The 25,361-nt window shown below is 46.2% G+C and overlaps 1 protein-coding gene across 2 annotated transcripts in view; it reads left to right on the top strand.

Annotated features, from left to right (window-relative positions):
* The first annotated feature begins 3,380 nt into the window (after positions 1-3,380).
* rnf24 (ring finger protein 24) overlaps positions 3,381-25,361 on the top strand; it is a 175,197-nt gene continuing 153,216 nt past the window's right edge. The window contains exons 1-2 of one of the 2 annotated variants that reach the window (XM_085975525.1): positions 3,381-3,849; positions 11,035-11,078. The gene's annotated coding sequence lies outside the window, so the exon portion shown is untranslated. The remainder of the gene's footprint in view (positions 3,850-11,034; positions 11,079-25,361) is intronic. The other variant, XM_085975527.1, reaches the window with a different exon arrangement.

The following is a 25,361-nucleotide window of genomic DNA, read 5'->3' as shown; positions in this document are numbered from 1 at the left end:
TTGTAAAGCGCTTTGGGACATCCTGAGGTCATGAAAGGCGTTGTACAAACACAAGTTCTTTCTTCATGCTGATTTTACTTTCAGATATTTAACATTTTTCCTCCTCTCCTGGCTCATACTGAGGCAAGAGGTCTAGGCGCACTGCTGCCTGTGGTACCTCGCCCAAATGACCATTCCTCATGTGCGAGCACGGGCAGCGAGCATTGGCAGGAAACTGATCACAGGGGAATCAGAGCCAAGGCTGCCCGTCTGATGCCCACTCTTGCCAGCAGGAGTCACCGGCGAACAATCAGGAGCAGAAACCCTGATTCGTTTTTTTTTTCTCTTCACCAATCCAAGTGCGGTGAGGGAGGAACGTGGGCCAGGACGCAGGGACAACTCCCCTGCTCTTCTTCAAGACGTGCCATAGGATCTTTGATGTCCACCCGAGAGAGCAGGCGGGGCCTCGGTTTAACGTCACATCCGATCCGAAATACGGCACCTCCGACAGGGCGGCACTCCCTCAGTACTGCACAAGTGTCAGCCCAGATTATGTGCTCAGGTTGCTGGAGTGGGACTTGAACCCACAACCTCTGACTCAGAGGCAAGGGTGACACCTTTATTCGCACCTCTGTTAACAATTTACTACCTGCAGGGCAGCACAGTTTCAATTGTTCCCTTTCTGGGCTGGAGAGGTTGAGTGGCATTGCAGGAACATAAATCCCATTAATAAAAGGGTCCTTACATCGTTGAGTACCAGCCCTAACTTTATACAGTGAGTTTCATTGGTAATTAATGTGCAATTTAACGTGCAAATGCAGTAATTTCTTGAAACTCACGGGGAGGTTGAGGGCGAGCTGCCCTTTTCACAAAGCGAAAGGCGGAACGGCGCAAATAATTCAGCAATTTGTGGCGATTCGCAGCTCCTAAAATCATACAGCACAGAAGGAGGCCATTCGGACCATCGAGCCCGTGCCGGCTCTTTGAAAGAGCGATCCAATTAGTCCCACTCCCCCTGCTCTTTTCCCCATAGCCCTGTAATTGTTTCCTCTTCTCACCGCATATCTCTTCCTCACCACAAATAGTCTAAAAATTAGAACCAGACTTTTCAGGAGTGAAATTAGGAAACACTTCTACACACAAAGGGTGGTAGAAGTTTGGAACTCTCGTCCGCAAATGGCAATTGATGCTCGATCAATTGTTAATTGTAAATCTGAGATTGATAGTTTTTTGTTAACCAAAGGTATTAAGGGGTATGGGCCAAAGGCGGGTATATGGAGTTAGATCACAGATCAGCCATGATCTCATTGAATGGAGGATCAAGCTCAAGCAGCTGAATGACCTACTCCTGTTCCCGTGTTATTTACACACTAATAACAGCATCCTCATTAAACTTGCCGCTATTTTCCCAGCAAATTAAGGGCCATTATATGTTAAGCGGCTGGAAGCTAGTGACAGCATTGTCTTGGTTTGGGTAGCTGACACTGTTTTTCAGAACTCAGGGTGGAGTTGGTCGGGGGGGGGGGGTGTTAATAGAGGTGCAAGATCTTCTCAGGCGGTCTTGGGGAGTGTGTCAATGCTTACAGAGGCCCCCAGCACAGAAACGTCTGACACCTACTGGTGTAATGGTCCCAGGCAAGTATACAGTAGGAAAAATGTAAAAGAATGACTTGCATTTACATAACAACAACTTGTATTTACATAGCGCCATTAATGTAGTAAAACGTCCCAAGGCACTTCACAAGTGTATTAAAAGGCAAAAAAAATTTGACACCGAGCCACATCAGGAGAAATTAGAAATAACAACAGAAAATGCTGGAAAAACTCAACAGGCCAGGCAACATCCGTGGAGAGAGAAATAGAGTCAACGTTTCAGGTCGAAACCCTTTGCCAAGACTGAAAAAGCACAGGAAATGAAACAAATTAAAAGGCCAGTTTGGGGCTGGGAGAGAACAAAAGAGAAGTGAAGAGACATTAAGAGGTATTCAAAACGAGACGAGATGGTGATCGGACTAGTGGAGACAAAAGACGGCTCTAGATTAGGTATGAAATGCGCTGGCAGAATGAGAGACAGCTGCCATGTGGGAGAGAGAAAAAAAGAAAGGAGGCGGGGGGAAAGGGCCAAAACAAAGGTGTGGATAAAAAATATAAGTAAAAATGTAATGGGGGCCGAGGTTATGATCTGAAATTGTTGAACTCGATATTGAGTCTGGAAGGCTGTAAAGTGCCTAATCGGAAGATGAGGTGCTGTTCCTCGAGTTTACGGTGAGCTTCCGTGGAACAATGCAAAAGGAGGAATTAGGGCAGGTGACCAAAAGCTTGGTCAAAGAGGTAGGTTTTAAGGAGCATCTCAAAGAAGGAAAGAGAGGTAGCGAGGCAGAGAGGTTTAGGGAGGGAATTCCAGAGCTTAGGGCTGAGGCAACAGAAGGCACAGCCACCAATGGTTGAGCGATTATAATCAGGGATCCTCAAGAGGGCAGAATTAGAGGAGCGCAGATATCCTGGGGGATTGTGGGGCTGGAGGAGATTACAGAGGTAGGCAGGGGCGAGGCCATGGAAGGATTTGAAAACAAGGATGAGAATTCTGAAAGCGAGGCACTGCTTAACCGGGAGCCAATGTAGGTCAGCGAGCACAGGGGTGATGGTCGAACAGGAGTTAGGACACCTTTCACGACCACCGGACGTCCCAAAGCGCTTTACAGCCAATGAAGTACTTTTTTTGTTGAAGTGCGGTCCGCTGTTATAATGCAGGGAAACACAGCAGCCAATTTGCGCACAGCAAGCTCCCACAAACAGCAATGTGACAATGACCAGATCATCTGTTTTTAGTGATGTTGAAATGCAGGGAAGTATATTAAGTAAAGTGGCAAATTTAACCGGCACGGCAAGAGAGCCCCAGGGGGCAGAGGAAACGCTTCAAGGACACCCTCAAAGCCTCCTTGAAAAAGTGTAACATCCCCATTGACACCTGGGAATCCCTGGCCCAAGACCGCACAAAGTGGAGGAGAAGCATCCGGGAAGGCAGCGAACACCTTGAGTCTCTTCGCCGGGAGCAAGCGGAAGCCAAGCGCAGGCAGCGCAAGGAGCGCACGTCAACCCAAGCACCCCACCCACCCGCCCCTTCAACCACCGTCTGCCCCGCCTGTGACAGAGACTGTAGGTCCCACATTGGACTCATCAGTCACCTGCGAACTCATTTTTAATGTGGAAGCAAGTCATCCTCAGTTCCGAGGGACTGCCTAAGAAGAAGAAGAAGAAGAAATTTAATGGCAAAATCCCATCTCAAAGCCTGTACATGGAAGACGTGTTCTGTTCCGTTTCAGGGTGTGAGGGAACGCGAAACTATTTTTTTCTCTCTCCTCTCAGCCACACAGAACATTCCTGCTCGCTGACGCTAGTTCCTCTAGCTTCAGCGCAGAGCGGAGCCCAGCTCGACCGTGCGGTACGTGCATACAAGTCTTCATCAGCACCGGAGGGAGAGTAGCGAGGCTTCCCAACCCCCCCTTCAAAAAAAGCAATACCTTCAACCAACATGTACAGAAATTAATCAGGAGGAAAAAAAAGGGAAAGGCCACCCTCCTTAACCCCAGAACCACAACTTAAGGTGCATAATTCAATAGAAGCCGGCTGGAAAAGCAGTCTCGCTCCTCTCTGGCGGTGCGTGTATTGCTGAAAGTGACCCGGTCTATTACCGGGACCGGGCTGGCCAGCTCTCCCCCGCACCGCTCGTTCAGTCCCAGATCCGAGGACCCGTGCAACCTTCTCCACACTGCATATATAACAAAAACACATTTCTATTTTAAGCAGAACTACTGTTAAAAAAAAACGACTTATTCTTTTGCTCTGAGGATACAGACGAGTTGCCATTGGGTGAGTTTTCAGTTTTTAAAAAATATATCTATTTGATGATATGAATACAGCTAATGACGTGAAATGGATGAAGAAATGCATGTTTTGTTGTTTCGCTTTTGTGATTGTTTCATTCTGTAATCGTAACGAAAAAGCCATGTAGGGCAAAAATAATCACGCATTGCATTCATTAAAAAAAAAAATTTTGAATAATTGTCTTTTTGTAAAAAAAATCAAACTTTTCATTCTCCCTTTGACATGTATGCTGATTTAAAATGCGGATTCTTTCAATATTCAAATGCATCTGTTTCGGCGAAAACTTTTGCAAAGAGGAGACAATGGAATGGGTTCTGCGTTCATGTTAGTGCAAAAAAAAAATCCCCTTTATCGTCCAGCCCCAGAGCGACTGATCTGACGGGCAGGGCGATGTGGAGAGCTGAGCTGGTTATTGCATTTCCCCCCAAAAAAGGTGGGCGTGTGGAATATGCTGTAAGCGGGGGAGGGAAAACTACTCTCGACCTTCCGACACGTGGAAATTCCCCCAAAAATAAAACAATGCCTTAGATAGGGAAAAAAGGCTTCTAGAGACAGACAGAGAGAGAGACTCCAGCCCATTCATACAGGAGGCGGGGCGTCCCTCAACCAGTCAGTCGGTTTGTTGCCAGGGGCTCCCGGTCTGAAAGCATTGACTCCAGATCCCCTTTGCAATCTCTGTTAACCTCCCCATCCCCCCAACCAGTCTGTAGACTAAAGAGTTTCCAGACCACAATTATTAAATCAGGTATTAAGTTATGCAGGAGGGAGACGTGTGTGTGTGGGTGTGGTTTTTTTTAAAATTTGGGTGGGTTCTGCGTGTTTCTCTAAGTATTTAGAAACAATCACTGAAGAGATCATACTCTGTGTGTGCTATGAGGTTTTTTTTCCCCCCCAGCAGCCTTATTTGCACTGGCAGGCTGTGAGCCTGACTCCCTCAGTGCTTACAGGCGGCCGCACATTTTAAACAACTTTTGAGCGTGCAAGAGTTGGGAGCATTGACGTGCATACGCGGCAGAAGCCCCAGCTCTCACTTCCATGTGATGTCCAGCCCCGCCAGCGGCCTGACAAGTCTGCCCATGGGCCTCTCGCCCAGAGACAGCGCAGACCTCCCGACTGTCACTCTTGTGTTCCCCTCGCACGACTTCGCAGCAACTGACAGTATAATTAAACCCCAAGAACAGCAAAGGGATGGACTGACTACCCTGAGGAAAATTGTCAATCCTTTTTGGTCACTGGGTAAAGTCACATACTCCTCCAGCAGATGATGTTTGTAGCACAGGTGAAACTTTTTTAAGTGTGTTTTTTAATTGTTGTGGGTTCGAGTCCCACTCCAGAGACTTGAGCACAAACATCTACGTTGACACTCCAGTGCAGTGCTGAGGGAGTGCTGCACTGTCAGAGGTGCCGCCTTTCAGATGAGATATTAAACCGAGACCCCGTCTGCCCTCTCGGGTGGCTGTAAAGAACCCATGGCACTAATTCAAAGAGCAGAGGAGTTCTCCCCAGTGTCCTGGCCTCAATCAAAATCACTAAAAAAAAAATTATCTGCTCATTATCACATTGCTGTTTGTGGGAGCTTGCTGTGTGCAAATTGGCTGCTGCGTTTCCTACATTACAGCAGTGTCTACACTTCAAAAAGCACTTAATTGGCTATAAAGGGCTTTAGGGCGTCATGAGGTCATGAAAGGCGCTATATAAATGCAAGTCTCTTCAGTCGCATATCTCTAGGACATGCAGTTGTGGATCCAGTGCTGTCACTATGGTGCTTGGCTCAGTTGGGGGGACACATGCCCCTGAGTAAGGAGGTTATGGATTTCAAATTCCTCTACGGATTTGAGCACACACTTGGCACTTTAGTGCAGTGCTGAGGGAGTGCTGCACTAGTCGGAGGTGTTGTCTTTTGGATGAGACGGTAAACCGAGGCCCCATCTGCTCTCTCAGGTGGACGTAAAAGATCCCGCGGCACTATTTCGAAGAAGAGCAGGGGAGTTATCCCCGGTGTCCTGGTCAACATTCCTCCCACAACCAACATCACCAAAACCAAATAAGCCGGTCATTTATTCATTCATTCAACAACAACAACTTGTATTTATATAGCATTTTTAATGTAGTAAAACGTCCCACGGTGCTTTGCAGGAGTATTAGACAAAAAATTTGACACCGAGCCACATAAGGAGAAATTCGGGCAGGTGAAAGAGGTTGGTTTTAATGAGCGTCTAAACGGAGGAGAGAGAGGTAGAGCGAGGCGGAGAGGTTTAGGGAGGGAATTCCAGAGTTTAGGGCCTCAGCAACTGAAGGCATGGCCACCAAAGGTTGCGGGATTATAATCAGGGATTCTCAAGAGGGCAGAATTAGAGGAGCGCAGATATCGTTGTTTGTAGGATCTTGCTTTATGCCAATTGGCTGCCACAGTTGCCTACATAACAGCAGTGGCTGCACTTCAAAAGCAATCCATTGTTTATGAAGTGCTTTGGGACATCCTGACAATGCAATAAGTGCGATATAAATGCACCTTTTTTTCTTTCAATTTACACACCCAATATTTTTTTCTCACCAAATTTCTTATTCTCAAGATTGATGCCTTGCTGGGGCATATATCCATGGGCACCGGGTTCCTGACAATATTTTTGATCCCCCCTGTCAGAGGACTGAGTTGTGCAGAAAGGTTAGAAGAACTTGGACTCCGCCCTTGTGAAAGGAGGCGAATGAGAGGCTACCTCATTGATGTACATATGATGCTAAGATGAATAGAAAAGGTTAACTCTGAGCGCTGTTCCACGTTAACCATAATTGCAGGATGCGGTACATGGGTGTGAACTGGTTCAGGGCTTCTTCATGCAAGACGTTTTAGTGAAAGAAAGACTTGCATTTATATAGCGCCTTTCACAGCCTCAGGACATCCCAAAGCGCTTGACAGCCAATTAAGTACTTTTGAAGTCACTGTTGTAATGTAGGAAACATGGCCGCCAATTTGCACACAGCAAACAACAATGTGACAATGACCAGCTAATCTGTTTTTGTTATATTGTTTGAGGGATAAATATTGGCAGGACACCAGGGATAAGTCTCCTGTTCTTCGAAATAATACCATGGGATCTTTTACATCCACCTGAGTGAGCAGGTTTAATGTCTCATCCGAAAGATGGCACCTCCGATAGTGCAACACTCTCTCAGTACTGCACTGGAGTGTCGTCCTAGATTTTTGTGCTTTAGTCTCTGGAGTGGGACTCGGAACCCACAACCTTCTGACTCCGAGGCAAGAGTGTTACCAACTGAGCCACCGCTGTCACTTAGATATATAGTAAAGTATGGATGATACACAATCGTAAAATAAATGGAGGTCAGATGAGGAGAGAATTGTGCTTGACTGTGATGCCCACCAGAGTCCATGAGCTTGCTGGGGGCTCACTCTCTAAGCTCATACATGAAGAATGGCCACTTGGTTGGAACCAGTCCTCAGCATGAGTACACACCTTCAGAAGAGAGAGAAAGAACAAGCTTGCAAATATATATGTGTGTGTGTGTATGTAGCACCTTAACACCACTTCTAGATGTCCCAAAGTAAGTGTAGTCACTATTATGTATCCAAACACAGGAGATAGTTTACCACAGCAAGATCCCACAAGTGGTAAATGAATGACCAGAATGATTTTTGGTTGTATTGGATTTAGGGAGAAGTGTTGGTTAGGACACCGGAGAACTCCTTGCTCTTCTTTGAATAATGCCATGAGAAGATTTACTTTCACCCAAACCACTGCAAAAAACAGACAAAGCCTCGGATTAACCAGGCAAGAAATGGGCGCTGAAGGGTCCAATATATAGCGTGTGGCATGCACACGCTATTGGTTCAGCCGCTCTGTAGCCGTCCATGGTGCCTGCCTGAAACAGGCATTTGGCAGATTGCCTATGTAAAGCGGGAACTGAACGCTTGTTTCAGGCCACTTTGCCAAATTGAGTTGCGACTCACCACAGTATGCGGCGTTCTCTGAACTATTAGTCCAGGCCTCTGAATTACTAGTTTGTAACATAACCAATGCACTACCGTACCCAAACCCAGGGAGGGAGAGAGGAACAAGGGCTGGTGGATGCGATAAAGCATTGAGCAGCCAGCAAAGTTGATGTCAGGATGGTTTGCTCATTATCACAGGAAAAAGTGTTAAGTCAAGAATGACTGTGCGGGGGCTGGTGAGGATACTGGACTAAGATGTGACCATCGAGGATGCATACAGAGGCATGCCCCCTGCTCCCACCCTATTAATTCTTTTGGCATGAGTTATGTCTCCCTATTCCACTGTTCCAAATCATGGACTTTTAAAAAATTTGTTCCTGGGATGTGGGCGTCGCTGGTAAGGCCAGCATTTATTGCCCATCCCTAATTGCCCTTGAGAAGGTGGTGGTGAGCCGCCTTCCTGAACCGCTGCAGTCTGTGTGGTGAAGGTACTCCCACAGTGCTGTTAGGGAGGGAGTTCCAGGATTTTGACCCAGCGACGATGAAGGAACGGCGATATATGTCCAAGTCAGGATGGTGTGTGACTTGGAAGGGGAACCTGGAGGTGGTGGTGTTCCCATGCGCCTGCTGCCCTTGTTCTTCTAGGTGGTAGAGGTCGCGGGTTTAGGAGGTCTCTGATGATGACTCTCCCCACCCCTGATACCTGGTTTGACATTTGACTCTGGATGGAGTGGGCTTGATGGGTGGAGTTAGCTTTGCTCGCTCCGGAGTTCTTAACTCCGAGGACTGGAGAACTAGATCTGCACCAAGACCAGATACGGTATCACAAGATTAGCAGTTTCCCTTTGTTCTACAAACAGGAATGTTGACATTTTATTATCTTTGCTTTCTGTTTGTCTACAGATTTCATCTTAGAAAAATAATTAATTTTTTCCTGCCTCTGGCTTAGAACCGTCAGTTGTTAGCTTTGTTTTCCCTGCAGTCTGGAAGCAGCAGGAATGAGAATATTGTCAAGATTGTTACAGCTAATATCACAGTCAGCAGGGATCCAGGTTCCATTTCCCCTCCTCCTGGAAGGCTGATACAGTCTCTTGCTCCAATTGAAAGGGTACGGTAATGTAGAGGTTGGGTTACTAGACTAGTGGCTTGCTAGGCCACTTCGGCGGGCTGTTGATAAGAGATTGGAGTGAGTCACATGTACCCCAGACCAGTTAAGGACAGCAGGTTTCCATCCCTAACTGACATTAATGAAGTAGTTGGGGGTTTACCATCCAACAGCTTCATGGTCACTTAGGCTGATACCAGCTTTTGATTAAAAACTGAATTAACATTCTCAGACTGCCATGGTGGGATTTGAGCACAAGTTCTATTGGATTGTTAGACCAGGCCTCTGGATTAATAGTCCAGTAACATAACTATACCCATATCTGGGAAACAAGTGGAACAAAGGCTGGTAGTTGTGATGAAGCATTGAACATGCAGCAGAGAGGATGTCTGGATCGATTGCTCATTGTCACAGGAAAAAGTATTTACAGTAAGACTGACAGCGAAGGGGCTGGTGGAGATCCCAGCTGACAACCTCACTAGCCTGCCATCCCAGCCCAGCCAGATTGAAAGGGAGCATTGTAGTGACCAAAACCACAATGTTGCTTGGAAGCACTTGCTGAGCTACATGGCAAGGGAAGCAGTAGGTCTGCTGTTTGTGTGATAGAGTCGGTTATTTTGTGTTCTGGATGTACCATACGTTTACCTTGTACTCCGAGATATACTGTACATTTACCTTGTACTCCGAGATATACCATACGTTTACCTTGTACTGTACTTTGTGCAATATACCATACATTTAGGGCTATGTTCTAATAACCCTGTGTGAAAATAATGCCTATTAAATTTTCCCATCATTTTTCGAATGAACATCTTATATATAAATGTCCTGGACTTGGGTCTAGGGAGTACAATTTTGAAGTTAGCGGATGATACAAAACTTGACAACGTAGTAAGTAGTGAGGAGGACAGTAGTAGACTTCAGGACATAGACAGACTGGTGAAATGGGCAGACACATGGCAGATGCAATTTAATGCAGATAAGTGTGAAGTGATGCACTTTGGGAGGAACAACACGGAGAGGCAGTATAATCTAAATGGTACTATTTTGAGGGGGGTGCAAGAGCAGAGGGACCTGGGAGCACATATTCACAAATCTTTGAAGGTGGCAGGGCAAGTTGATAAGGCGGTTAAGAAAGTGTATGGGATACTTGGCTTTGTAAATAGGATCACTGAATACAAAACAAAAGTCATGCTAAACCTTTACATATCACTAGTTAGGCCTTAGCTGGCGTATTGTGTACAATTGTGGGCACCACACTTTAGGAAGAATGTCAAGGCCTTGGAGAGGGTACAGAGGAGGTTTATCAGGGTGAGGGACATCAGAGGGAGATTGGAGAAGCTGGGATTGTTCTCCTTGGAGCAGATAAGGTTAAGGGGAGGCCTAATAGAGATAATCAAAATTATGAGGGGTTTTGATAGAGAAAGTAGGGAGAAACTGTTTCCTACGGCTAGTGGGTCAGTAACCAGAGGTAATAGATTTAAAATAATTGGCAAAAGAACTAGAGGGGAAATGATTTTTTTTTGGAGGGCTGTTATGATCAGGAACACACTACCTGAAAGGGTGGTGGAAGCAGATTCCATAGGAACTTTCTAAAAGCAATTGGACAGGTACTTGAAGAGGACTAATTCGCAGGATTATGTGGAAAAGCTGGGGTGTGGGACTAAATTGGACAACTCTTTCAAAGATCTGGCACAGGCACAACGGGCCAAATGGCCTCCTTCTGTGCTGTATGATTCTATGATCCTGACTTTTTGTCAATTGTTACTGATTTACTATTCCGTAGAAACCATGGTTCACTATTTTCCCTCCCAAAAACTCATAATTTTGAATATAGGTCCCACTTTATCTTTTGTGTTAAAGTGGGAAAAGTCCCTATTTTTGAGCCTCCCTTTATAACTCTAACCTGGCATTGCTGATATTCTATTGAATGCTTGCTGGTCCTTTTACCATGATCCGAATATCTTTCCAATTCTTCAACTACGGCCTAACCAAAATCTTGTACAAATTCAGTGCTATTTTTTTACTTTGTATTCATTGCTTCTATATACAAAACCCAGAATCCCTTTTGCCTCTTTTTATGACGTTTTCTATTCTGCACTTTAATCTTTTAAAGATCGATGCATCGGCACGCCTAGATCTCTCTGTTCCTGCACTCTGGTAAGAACCTTACCATTTAGCATACACTTCCTTTTGCTGTTCGTTTTCCCAACATGTACTACTTCACGTTCCTCTGCACCGAACTGCAACTCCCACCGACCTTTCCCCTCTACTAACCTCACTCTTTGCTCCAGAAATAACATGCATTCTTCCTTATGGTTTGCCATGCTTCCTAATTTGGTACCATCAGTAAGCTTCAATATTGTTCCTTTTGTCCCTCTGTCTGAATCGTTTATATAAATGGATAAAGAGATCCTAGTGATAACCTCTGTCTGTTCGTCTTTAGAACTTATTTTGAGTTTGTTAATCGCATTGTTTGAAAAAACCAATGGGCATGGGAGGGGGGTGGGTGGAAATGGAATTATAGAAAAGACTTGCATTTACATAGTGCCTTTCATGACCTCGGGATGTCGCTTTACAGCCAATTAAGTACTTTTGAAGTGTAGTCACTGTTGTAATGTAGGAAACGCAAATTTGCGCACAGCAAGCTCCCACAAATAGCAATGTGATAATGACCAGATAATCTGTTTCAGTGATATTGATTGAGGTATAAATATTGGCCAGGACACCGGGGATAACCCCCCAGCTCCTCTTCGAAATAGTGCCATGGGACCTTTTATGTCCACCTGAGAGAGCAGACGGGGCCTCGGTTTATCGTCTCATCCGAAAGACGGCACCTCCGACAGTGCAGCGCTCCCTCAGTACTGCACTGGAGTGTCAGCCTAGCGTTATGTGCTCAAGTCCCTGGAGTGGGACTTGAACCCACAGCCTTCTGACTCAGAGGCGAGTGTGCTACCAACTGAGCAAGGAAAGAAAAGGGGTGCGATTTGGCATTTTGGGAAGGAATCAAAGAGGACGGTTTATCTCATTGCTATTTGACGTTTATTTCAGCCGTTGCAGCACTAATTAGGAATTTGGAAGTCATCACCTAGAAGCTTAAAGAAGCTCTGTGTCAAATAATTGGTGCTGTAGCTGCCAGGAATTTCCAATTTTAATCTCCACTAATATGATTTTCAATATGGCAGACAAAATTTTTCAGAGGAAGGTGAAAGCTACTTAAAATAATTTGCATTATTGCAATAACCCAGAGTTGAATAAAGTAGGTAAGTGGCTCAGTTGGCAGCACTCATATCTCTGAGTTCAAAGGTTGCTCAGGTGGATGTAAAAGATCCCACGGCACTAGTTGAAGACCTGGGAAATGTTCCTGTATCCCTGGCCAACATTCATCCCTCAACATCGGCAAAACAAATTAACTGGTCATTCACCTTGTTTGCTGTTTGTGTTGCTGCTCTTACTTAAAATGAGCGTATCTCCTGTTGTAGAACCTAGCTTGTGGCATGTCCAAAAGATATGATTCAAAAATCATCAGTTTGTAACCATCTGGTTTATAACGCAATGACCACGTCATCATATCTAAGATTTCAGCTAATTATGGATTTTTCTTTTGTCTTCATGGGATCCTAAGTTACAGGGTGATGATGGATATCGCTCTCAGTCTCCACGGGGTGAAATTTCTCTTATTAAAATGAAAAGTTGCACAATTTCTAGGGTTTTTTCCATAATATTAGTGGCCTGCTGAAAAAGTTGTAAGAGATAAAGGGAAAAAATTTAGTTGTTTGCGCCTCCCGTTAGCGCCTTAAGAGGGCGCTAATGGAAGCAACTAGCACCCAGGCGCGGCGATAGTTGCGCTGCTCGCGAAATAAACTAGAAATTTTGCGGAGACGCTAAACACTACCGCCACGATCTCCTGCGCCAGCAGATCGTGACGTGAGTCGAGTGCGCAACGCCCCGGTAGCACTCCGGACCGGATATTGAGTGGCGCCCCCTGCCTTACCGCCTGCCGCTAGCAACGACAGGTGGAGGGGAGCGTTTTGTAGTCAGAAAGGAACTGGGGGAGCACTATTTAAAGGTGGCTGCTTCCTGCCTTTTTTTGTTGGTGACATTTTTGCACCACGCATTCTGAGAGAGAGAGAATTCTGGAGAGATTCAACGCAGTGTGAAGGGGTTTTGGATACTGAGCAGCACTTTTCAGGTTCATTTTGATTTGCCCTTCCTTGCTTCACCAGCGCTCTGAGGTAGCGCTTCATTGCTCGGTCTTTGCACCTTAAGAGAGGTGTGAAGCGCCTGATTTAGCGCTCCAATCACCTCCAGGGGCGATAAAAGCCAAGTTTGCCGTCGGAGTCGATAATTAGCACCAGGCGCTAAACTTTGCACACGGCCAATAATGGCGTCCCAAACGGGGCGATGCTGAATTTTTCCCTCATAGATTCTAAGAATGCAATTTTGTTAACGCTCATTAATTATAGGCAAAACCAGGAATTCTCCTGGCTTTCATTAAAAGAGAACTTTCATCTCCATATCACGCAGTTTCTTTCTCTCTACATTATATATATCTATATACAAAGTACTCTGCAATGAGTAATAATTCATGTGCTTCTGTTATCATTATGATTGACATTTGAAGGAATCTCAAGGATGCTGACAGGAAAAAGTAATGTTTCTGTCTCATGCAATGTATTTTTTAAATCAGTTATTAGAACATTATCTGCAGTAAGCATTGTAGGCCGCAGAGCGCGTTGTCTCATTTGGCAAACTCCGGTGTTCCGACTTTAAATGATCTCCCTCAATTCTTCCTCTTGTCATGCTGTCAACAGCATATGTGCAATGAAAGAAAAAAAATGCAGCACCCAGCCTGACTTTCCTTTGATTCATGGGCGTCGCTGGCGAGGCCAGCATTTATTGCCCACCCCTAGATGTCTTCAGAAGGTGGTGGTGAGCTGCCTTCTTCAACCATTGCAGTCCGTGTGGTGAAGGTACTCCCACAGTGCTGTTAGGGATTTCCAGGATTTTGACCCAGCGACGATGAAGGAACGGCGATATATGATCAAGTCAGGATGACGTGTGACTTGGAGGGGAAGTTGGAGGTGGTGGTGCACCCACGAGCCTGCTGCCCCTATTCTTGGGGTTTTTTAAAAATATGATCCAACCCACCACCTCAAATCACTTGTTACAGGAAACTCTCGATTTACCGGCACTGAAATAACCGGAAATCTCTGTTAACCGGCAAAATTCAGGAGTAGGTTCAGGTAAGTTTTCCTTCATATTAGTGGCTGTTCCTGGATCTGTGGCCGTGTAACCGAGGTTCCTGCACCTGTTGCTATGCAACAGGGACGCCTGGATCTGTGGCCGGGGTTCCTGCACCTGGGATGCCTGGATCTGTGGCCGTGTACGGGGCTCTCGTACCTTTTACTATACCTCTCTGTAATCCGGACTTTTTGATAAACCGGCATAACGCTGGTCCCATCACTGCCGGATAAAAAAGAGTTGCCTGTACAACAAATCACTCCGCTTAGTTACGAATCACTTTCAGAGTCCAGCTATACTGCAATGATTTGAGACTGGTACCTGTTCAGAGCAATGTGAAATCAGCTGAACCAAGCTATACTGCCACCTGTGCATTGCTCTCTGGCCAAGGAAGAGTAAACTTCCCTCAGTGGCATTCGGCACTGGTTAGTGACAGAGAGCCGACAGGACAGTCAGCTCTCTCTGTTTACTAAAGAAGCTAAAAAGATGCTCTGTGTTGACGCAGACTGTTTGGTATAAGTGGCCTATTAAACTTGGCACCCTTCAGCCAGTTTTTACATTCCTCACCACCTCCTACAATGAGGGTCACTTGGTTTATTGTTGTGCTACCATATCCCAGGCATTTTGACCTACCGAGGATTGAGTATTTTGTTGGAGGATTTATTGAACCAATCGATACCTTTAGAGGTGGTGCAACGAAGGTTCACTAGATTGATTCCTGGGATGAGAGGGTTGTCCTATGAGGAGGGATTGAGTAGAATGGGCCTATACTTTCAGGAGTTTAAAAGAATGAGAGGTGATCTCATTGAAACATGTAAGATTCTGAGAGGGATTGACAGGGTAGATGCTGAGAGGCTGTTTCCCCTGGTTGGAGAGTCTAGAACTAGGGATCACAGTCTCGGGATAAGGGGTAGGCCATTTAGGACTGAGATGAAGAGAAATTTCTTCACTCAGAGGCTTGTGAATCTTTGGAATTCTCTACCCCAGAGGACTATGGATGCTCAGTCGTTGAATCATGGAATATGTGGATTGGGCGGGAAAGTGGAGATGAGGTTGAAGATCAGTCATGATCTTATTGAATGGCGGAGCAGGCTCGAAGGGCCATATGGCCTACTCCTGCTCCTATTTCTTAAGTTCTAAGGATATCAGGCATTAGAGGGAGTTTGGCAAACAGACTGATACTTACCATAAAGTATCTGAGCTATAAAGGTTGAAGAGACCGGGATTGTTTACTCTTGAGATCAGAGATTCAGGATTCTTAAGGGGATAAATAAATTGAGATTGTCAATTGAAATTTCAAATACAGCTGCAAAATCCAGAAATTTGAATTGAATGGCGGAGCAGGCTCGAGGAGCCGTATGGCCTACTCCTGCTCCTATTTCTTATGTTCTTGTACAGTAATTAAAATACTGCAGATGCTCGAAATCTGAAATAAAAGCAGAAAATGCTAGAAATGCTCAGCAGGTCAGGCAGCTCCTGTGGAGAAAGAAAGATAGGTCAAAAGGTCATTGACGTTTCAGGTCAATGACATTTAGTCAACAGTTCTGTAACTGGGTTTAAGTTCTATGTCTATATCTTTTACTGTTTGTGTGTTATAAGCTCTGCTCATTAACCAAATGCTCTAACTATTGTTAACCTGGTTAAATTGACATCATTTCAACTAACTTAGTTCTGGATGACTTAAATCTTCAAAAGACTACAAACTGCTGTGGGCATGGCGCCCTACTTGTGACAAATGTGCGCTGCTCTGCCAAACCCGAGTACCATGCCCACGCAGGATGATTCCACTCCCTGGGTTTGATCCAGTCAAAAATTATTGTGTCTGTCTTAGTCCTAAGACCCAGAGGTCATGAATTCAAATCGTGCCATGGCAAGTTCTGCAATTGAATTGAATAAACCTGATTATTTGTGGGCTGGCGCCAGGAAAAAAATAAATAAAGTGACTATGAAAGCAGACGGGTTGTCAATAAGAACCCAACTGGTGACTGATGTCCTTCAGGGAAGGGAACCTGCCACCCTTACCCAGCCTGTCCTGCATGTGACTCCTGCCTCCAGTCCCACTCCAGGTGATTGAGTCTTAATATCCAGTGAAGTGGCCTAGCAAACAGTCAAGAAGGTGGCTCACTGCCAACCTCTCAACTAACGGTGACCAATAAAGATGGCCTTGCCAACGTTGCTAACATCCGGAGAATAAATTTAAAAAAAAAGTACTAGAGCCCTTATCTGGAAAGCGGAAAGATTTTGACTGCTGTGCAATTTCTAGGAGTCATTTATCCTTTGTTACCACTTGGGAATTGGGGTGGGGAGTGGAGGACTTCTAGCCAATACCATGTTGCATTAACTTTGTGGTTTTTAGGGGGTTGGAGTTGGGGTCAGTAAAGTGTGTTGTAAACCGAATGCCAGGCCCATTCACGTGACCTCATGAGGAACTGCCTCACATTTGACATGGGTCGGGCAGTGAGATCAGTGTTGGATTGCTGTAGTAAGGAGCCAGTACTACAGGTACTGTATGAGGGTATAGTAGCCTAGTGGCCATGGTACTGGCCTAGTAGCCCAGAGGTCCTGAGTTAAAATTCCCCCTTGGTCAGTTGTGGAATTGAATGCAATGCACCTGAACATAACTATGAAAGCTGCTGGTTTGTAAAAACCCAACCGATTCACTCATGTCCTTCAGCAAAGGCAATCTATCACTTATTTAGTCTGGCTTACATTTGGCTCAAGTCCCACATTATGTGGTTGACTCTTAATAAATAAATAAATAAATATTGCCTTGCCAGTGTCATCCACACCCTGAGAGCAATTATTCTGTGCTGCAAACTTCTGAGTTCTCAGTTATTGTGTTTTATTCCCTTCTCTATACTCTTAAACTGTGCCAGTGTTCCCCCCTTTTACTTTCTTTCTCCCCTCACGTAGCCTGTCATCTCCTGTTTGTGCTGTCAGTTTTTCTAGTAGGTAGATGGTCTCTTATGTTTCATTTTCCACAGTTGTTTATTTTTTCTTGCATTCTTGGCTGTTCAATCTGTGCCTTGCCCAGGCTTTGCAGCCTAGTCAGCAAAGAATAATGACTCATGACGTAGATCCTCCTGGTCTCATTATGGACATTGTTTACACGACTGGGCAGTGTCTCTGCTCTGGGCTCCATGAGGTTAGTCAGTAATCAATCTGGTCCAATCTGTGACCTCTGCATCCGTGTTTTGTTTCATTCCCACTTTATAATTGGTCAACGTTTTATTGTTAATTATTTTGAATTTGGCCTGAAATCCTGACCCTTTCCCCTGTTGCTGTGATGTTTTCCCTTCCTCTTATTGGTTGCAATTTCTAAATAAACAGAACAAAAGTGAAACCCCATCTGAAGTGAGTGTCACCAGAGTTTAGAAGAATGCGAGGGGAATTTCATTGAAAGGTATAAAATTCTGACAGGGCTAGACAGACTGGATGCAGGGAGGATGTTTTCTCTGGCTGGGGGGGCGGGGGTCTAGAACGAGGTGTCACAGTCTCAGGATATGGGGTAGGACATTTAGGACTGAGATGAGGAGAAATTTCTTCACTCAGAGGGTGGTGAACCTGTGGAATTCTCTACCACAGAAGGCTGTGGAGGCTCAGTCACTGAATATATTTAAGAAGGAGATAGATAGATTTCTAGACACAAAAGGCATCTAGGGGTATGGGGAGAGAGCGGGAATATGGTATTGAGATAGAGGATCAGCCATGATCATATTGAATGGCGGAGCAGGCTCGAAGGGCCAAATGGCCTACTCATGCTCCTATTTTTCTATGTATCTATGATTCCGGGTAGCAGGAACTTGAGCTTGTTTTTGTTGTGTATGTACCTTTAAGGGAATAACTGGTCTTAGGCTGCAGTACCGGCAGTGACCACCCCTGTATAAAAGGTCCTAGCAGGCTTCTGTATTTTCAGTCTGACGCTGCCTCCTGTTCAGTACAGTACCCGTTAAACTGTTCTCCCGAAGTCCGTGTATTATTGAGGCGCGGACTTTACAGTGGCGACGAGTAAGTTCGAACTCACCTGCAGTGTGGCATTATCTCACGGGGATCTCGCCTGAGAGGAGGGTCCTGGAAGGTCGTAGTCTGAGCAACGGGCGTCGACTGAGGGCAACCGCCCAAAGAATTCATCGGTGTTCGGAGAATTGCGGGAGAGACGGTGGTTCCAGCGAGTTGTGCTGGTAGCAGGTAGCGCGCTGACCCTTCCGGACTGCGGCGGGCTCAAGATCGAGCGGCTCTGCAAAACGGGCCGCGCAGTGTCGCCGGGAAAAGAAAACAAGAGAGAGAGGGTGGAGCGCACAGGGCACGGTCGGTGCTCAAGAACAGGACAGCGGAGAGAAATTAAACGGGGGGGAAGGAAAGCGAGACGCGCCGAAGCTGCGGGTCGCCGCCATTACCCCGTAGAACGCTAGGAGCAGCGTGGCAGTAAGGGGAAGAAGCAAAAGCGCGGGAGGCGCCATCTTATCCCGTTGGGGAAGAAGCAAAAGCACGGGAGGTGCCATTTTATTCCATTGGGGAAGAAGCAAAAGCGCGGGAGGCGCCATTTTAAATCACCCAAGATGCCGAAAAGTGGCAGTATCACTGCTTTCGACAACGAGGTAGAAGACTGGACCACGTATGTAGAAAGAATCGAAGTGTACTGCAAGGCAAATGAGGTGGCCGATGGAAAGAGGGCGTCGGTATTATTAAATCTGATGGGTGCGAATAGACATAGAAACATTAGAAACATAGAAGATAGGAGCAGGAGTAGGCCATTCGGCCCTTCGAGCCTGCTCCGCCATTCAATGAGATCATGGCTGATCATCCAAATTCAGTACCCTGTCCCTGCCTTCTCCCCATATCCCTTGACCCCTTTAGCCTTAAGAAATATATCCAACTCTTTTTTGAATATATTTAATGAACTGGCCTCCACCGCCCTCTGTGGCAGAGAATTCCACAGGTCCACCACTCTCTGGGTGAAGAAATTCCTCCTCATTTCAGTCCTAAATGGCTTACCCCTTATCCTTAGACTATGACCCCTGGTTCTGGACTCCCCGGCCATCATAAACATCCTTCCTGCATCTAGTCTGTCCAGGCCTGACAGAATTTTATAAGTTTCGATGAGATCCCCTCTCAATCTTCTAAACTCCAGTGAGTATAAGCCCAATCGACACAATCTCTCCTCATACGTCATTCCTGCCATCCCAGGTATCAGCCTGGTGAATCTTCGCTGCACTCCTTCCATGGCAAGAACGTCCTTCCTCAGGTAAGGCGACCAAAACTGCACACAGTACTCAAGGTGCGGTCTCACCAAGGCCCTGTACAACTGTAGCAAGACATCCTTGTTCCTGTACTCGAACCCTCTTGCTACGAAGGCCAACATACCATTTGCCTTCTTAACCGCCTGCTGCACCTGCATGCTTACCTTCAGCGACTGGTGCACAAGAACACCCAGGTCTCTTTGCACTTCCCCTTCTCCCAATCTATTGCCATTCAAATAATAATACGTACGGCCTATTGCAGAATTTAATTACCCCAGCTAAACCAATGGAGAAAAGTTTTGAGGAGATTGTTCATATCTTACAGGAACACCTAAGCCCTACACCACTGCTGATAGCAGAAAGATTCAAGTTCCATAAAAGAAACCAGCACAAAGATGAGAGCAATGCTGACTATCTTACGGAACTACGCAAGTTATCGAAGCACTGCCAGTTCGGAGCAGGACTGGCAGACACCTTACGGGATAAGTTTGTCTGCGGGCTCCAGAGTGAAGGAACCCAGAAACGACTACTTTCAAAAAAGGACCTGACGCTAGAACAGGCTTTCAGCGTGGCAGTATCCTACGAAGCAGCAGCACGGGGGGCTGCGGAAATACAACAGAAACCACAAGAATACAGCGCTAACGAAATGGCGTATGGAGCCGAAAAGTGCTATCGCTGCGGCAGAACAACCCATGAGCAGGAGGACTGCTGGGTTAAAGACAAAATATGCAGGCAATGCGGGAAAATGGGACATATAGCAAGAGTCTGCAGGTCGGGAAAGAAGACCAACATGACAAGAACTACTAAGGAACAGTACAGGAAAGTAAAGAAACTGACAGATAGTAGTTCAGAAGATCAGGAGCGTGATAAGGACTCCGGGAGCAGGAGACTAAGTTGTTTAAAGTTACACAACGTGATCGCAAAGGAAGATCACCGAACCATTTGGGTCACCCTCATGATAGCAGGGTCCCCAGTAAAGATGGAATTGGACACGGGATCAGCCCTAACTGTCATGAATCGACGAGACTATGAGCGGCTATTCTCACACATACCCTTAAAGGACACGTCCATTGTGTTGAAGACATACACGGGGCAAAAGGTCTACCCCATCGGAAAAATAAGGGTGCCAGTTGAATATAACGGAAAGGAAACACAGAAACTATACATGTATATACTACGAGATGGAGGACCACCATTATTGGGATGTGAATGGATCCGAAAACTACAATTGGATTGGCATTCCATTCTGGCACTAACTGTGACTGACAAAAAAGATGATGACGTCGCACCTGGACGCGGAAGAGGTGTTCCAACAAGGACTTGGGCTCTAAAAGGAGTAAAGACAACCATAAAGATTGAGGATAACGCAACCCCAAAATTTTTCAAAGCCAGACCGGTGCCATACGCGATCCGCCCAGCTGTGGAAGCTGAACTGGAGAGTCTGGAGCGTTCGGGGGTGCTGTCTAAGGTGGACTGGAGCGAGTGGGCCACACCCATCATTCCTGTAATGAAGAAAGCATTGAGCAGCACGCTTGGGGAGCCAAGGAAGGTTCGCATCTGCGGGGACTTCAAGGTGACTGTGGACCCAGTCCTGCACACAGTACAGTATCCGCTTCCACGGATAGAAGATATTTTCGCCTCACTATCTGGAGGGAAATGTTTTACGAAGATTGATCTGGCTCAAACGTATCTACAAATGGAGGTGGAAGAAGCATCTAGGAAATACCTCATGATAAACACTCACAAAGGCCTTTACCAGTACAATCTACTGGTATTCGGGGTAGCATCGGCCCCGGCTATTTGGCAGAGGGCAATGGAACAAGTCCTGCAAGGGATCCCGGGGACCCAGTGTTATTTGGACGACATCCTGGTTATGGGCGAAAATGACAATGAACACCTTGCCAACCTGGAACAGGTGCTCACGAGATTGCAGGAAGATGGGCTACGAGCCAACCGTCCCAAATGCGAGTTCTTCAGGAGACAAATCTCGTATTGTGGCCACATGATTGATGAGGAAGGGCTGCATAAGTCGTCGGACAAGATTGAGGCTGTAGTCAAGGCTCCAGCACCGTAAAATGTGTCGCAACTGAGGTCGTTCCTCGGGTTGGTGAACTACTACCATAAGTTCTTGCCGAATTTATCCACAATTCTGCACCCACTGAATGCCCTGCTTCAAACTGGTGTAACATGGAAATGGAGTGATGAGTGTAAGCGTGCCTTTCAGGAATGTAAATGCCTAATCACTTCAAAAGAAGTATTGGCCCACTACAACCCAACACTGCCGATTCGGTTGGCATGTGATGCGTCACCTTACGGCATTGGAGCGGTGCTGTCACACAAATTGCGTGACGGTTCAGAGAGGCCAATAGCCTTTGCATCGCGCTCGCTAACCTCAGCCGAGCGTAACTACGCCCAGATTGACAGGGAGGCCCTCAGCCTGGTGTGGGGGGTGAAGAAGTTCAATCACTACCTGCACGGGCAGAAATTCACCCTACTGACTGATCATCAACCCCTGGTCTCAATTTTTAACCCAAAGAAGGGCGTTCTGGTGATGACGGCGCAACGGCTGGAAAGATGGTCACTTTTTCTAGGGGCACATCAGTATGACATAGAGTACAAAGGTACGAAGCAACATGGAAACGCTGATGGGCTGTCGCGCCTACCGTTGCCTACGGCGGAAGAAGCACCTGCAGTGGACCCTGTGGAGATATTCCATGCGACCATAGTCGAATGTTTGCCTGTTACAAACGCAAGTATTGAGAAGGAAACACGAAATGACCCGACACTCTCTCGGGTCTATGATTTGACGGTGAAGGGATGGCCAGCATATGGCGACTCACGGTTGCCAGCATTCTCGCCAAGGAGAGAACAGCTGTCAGTGTGCCGGGGAACCTTGATGTGTGGATCCCGAGTGGTAATTCCACCCAAGTTGAGAGATAGAGTGCTCAATGAGCTTCACGAGGGTCACCTGGGAGGGGTAAAAATGAAGAGCCTAGCCAGGGCGTTTGTGTGGTGGCCGGGAATCGATAAAGAAATCGAGGATATGACCAAGAGATGCACAGGATGCCAGAAGGTCCAAAACGCCCCACCACAGGCCCCGCTACATCCATGGGAGTGGCCCTCATCTCCATGGCAACGGGTACACATTGATTTTGCTGGTCCATTTATGGACTCAATGTTTCTAATCGCTGTGGACGCCCATTCGAAATGGCCAGAGGTCATTAAAATGTCCTCCACCACCACGGAGAAAACTATTGCAGTCCTAAGGACCATCTTCGCCAGGAATGGGTTGCCAGAACAGATTTGTTCCGACAATGGCCCACAGTTTGTGTCTGAGGATTTCTGGAGGTTTCTGAAGAATAATGGGGTGAAACATTACACATCTGCCCCATATCATCCAGCCACAAATGGATTGGCTGAGAGGTTTGTTCAGACCTTTAAAAAGGCCATAAAGGCTATGTATAATGACGACATACCACTGCAACACAAGGTGGATAACTTCTTGTTTGCTTACCGGAATGCGACACATGCAGTAACCAACCAAACTCCAGCCGTACTGTTTTTCAACTGGAGACTAAGATGTCGCTTGGATTTGCTCAAACCAAATATAAGACGAGATGTTGAGGATAAGCAGTTCCAGCACATAAATGAGAAGCCAACCAGGAGCTTCAAGATAGGGCAACCAGTCTTGGCCCGCGACTACCGAACAGAAAAATGGCAGCCAGGAACGATATGCACACAGCAGGGACCACTAATGTACACAGTGGACGTTGGAGAGAGCATCGTGAGATGCCATGCTGACCAGATTCTGGAGTCACAGGAACAAGCCAAACCTATACCACAAGCATGTGCACCTGGTAATGAGCCTGAAGTACAGATTGCGTCTACCTCAGAAGCAGGGGTATTGGAAGCTGACGAACCAACCAATGACAATGAGCCAGAATTGACTCCACCACCAGAACAGGATACTCGAGAAAGGCGCTATCCAGTCAGGATTAGGAAGCCTCCTCAAAGACTGAACTTATAAATGACTATTTCAGTTGATGTATATATTACTGAGAAAATTGTAATTGTAATTAGTTATTATTTAGTTGTTAAATGAATGTTATGTACTGTTTATCTAAAAGGGGAGGAATTGTTGTGTATGTACCTTTAAGGGAATAACTGGTCTTAGACTGCAGTACCGGCAGTGACCACCCCTGTATAAAAGGCCCTAGCAGGCTTCTGTATTTTCAGTCTGACGCTGCCTCCTGTTCAGTAAAGTACCTGTTAAACTGTTCTCCCGAAGTCCGTGTATTATTGAGACGCGGACTTTACAGTTTTCTTTTGGAAACGGCATTGGGCCAGAATTTACTGTGACCGGTGAATGAACAGCACCTGCCATTCGCTAGACCTGCCCTCGCCCGTTTAATTTCCCTGCGACTTTGCACGGCGAGTTGCTGCAAGTGGGAGGTGGGAATGGTGCGGTGCCCTCTACAGTGTATCCGGGATCTGTGTGAACAGGGCAAGCAACAGTGTATCTCCTCAATCAATCGGAATGCGGATTGAACAGCGCCGAGTCTGAACCCGGAAGTGTCAGATAGAATAGTGAATTCAATGTTAAATCAGGTACAGAGAGCCGTGGAGGCTGGGTCATTAAATACATTTAAGGTGGAGATAGACAGATCTTTGCAAGATACGGGAGTGAAGGGTTCTGGGGAGCGGGCGGGGAAGTGGCTTTGAGCCCTAGATCAGCCATGATCTTATTGAATGGCGGAGCAGGCTCGAGGAGCCAAGTGGCCTATTCCTGCTTCTATTTCTTATGTTCTTTATGTACATAAAGCGAAAGAGAGGGAGAGAAAGGTGGGATTAAGAGAGCGAGAAAAACCAGACAAAGACATTTTTTTTAATTTTTAATAATTTTTAAAATATCTCCCAACAGCCATTAAAAGCTGAAAGAATGAGATTCCACACTTTTGTAGTAGTTAATTTTCAGTGCCAGAGAGGTTGTTTGGTAATAATTAAGACTTGCCACACGGTTAAAAAGGGTACTTGGACTGGAATGGGCAAGAACGAACTTTCTGTGGTGAGTTTAATTCATATCTGCCATCCAAGCACAGGAACCTCATGCCGTTCAATGCATGTCGATGGTGAGTCAGACAGCGAGCTGCCGTTTTCAGGAAGCTAACAGCGGAGCAGCGCAGCGTGGACAGCAACTTCCGGATTTTCACGTTTAACCGTGCATCCACCCCTCGGCTGAAGTTGCTGTAGCGATTTGCGCATAAGTAATGGCGAGCGCCGTTAGCTTCACCATTACTTTGACAGTAAATCCTGGCCCATTACTACTGAGGTGATCTCATGGAAATTTCGAAGACCACTTGGAGGCAATTGAACATCAGTGCAGGTTGACCGTTGACTGTGATGAAGGGTTCCCGTACCTGGGACACAAGTGAAACATGAGGAAGTAGGAAGGGCAGCCAGGTGGCCCATTATCACCCACGTAGTAATTGTATTTTGGATTAAGTTACTGGGGAAATGCATTGAAGCGGACAGTTTTATGGGTTAAAGAGGCAATTGGATGTATTTTTTGAGAGACGGAAGCATATGCTGAGAAGTTGGGTAGATGAGATTCATAGGGCTGGATTTTCATTGAGGAGGCGGGTAGGAGGCGGAACTACAACTTTCAGGGTTGTAGTCCCGCCTCCATCGAGTTCTAGCCAACCCACGCGATTTTGACTTGATTGACCTTGTTGAGCCCGCCCAGCGGGCTCAACAGGCCAATTCAGGGGCACCCGGTAACAGGTGACGTCACAGATTGACATTTCATCTGTCAAGACCTTTTGACAGATGAAATATCAGCATTTCACAGCTGTTTGAAGCTGTCAAACACTGACAATCTGTACTCCAAGTTAATTCCTTCCTCAGGATGATTTAGAGATCTCCCCGGAACAGAAAGCTGAATGCTGCAATTTTTGACAGA

Source organism: Somniosus microcephalus, chromosome 2 (genome assembly GCF_052327205.1).
Source record: "Somniosus microcephalus isolate GS21.2 chromosome 2, FLI_Smic_1.0, whole genome shotgun sequence".
Lineage (NCBI taxonomy): Eukaryota > Metazoa > Chordata > Chondrichthyes > Squaliformes > Somniosidae > Somniosus > Somniosus microcephalus.
This window is presented reverse-complemented; position numbering and strand designations above follow the sequence as displayed.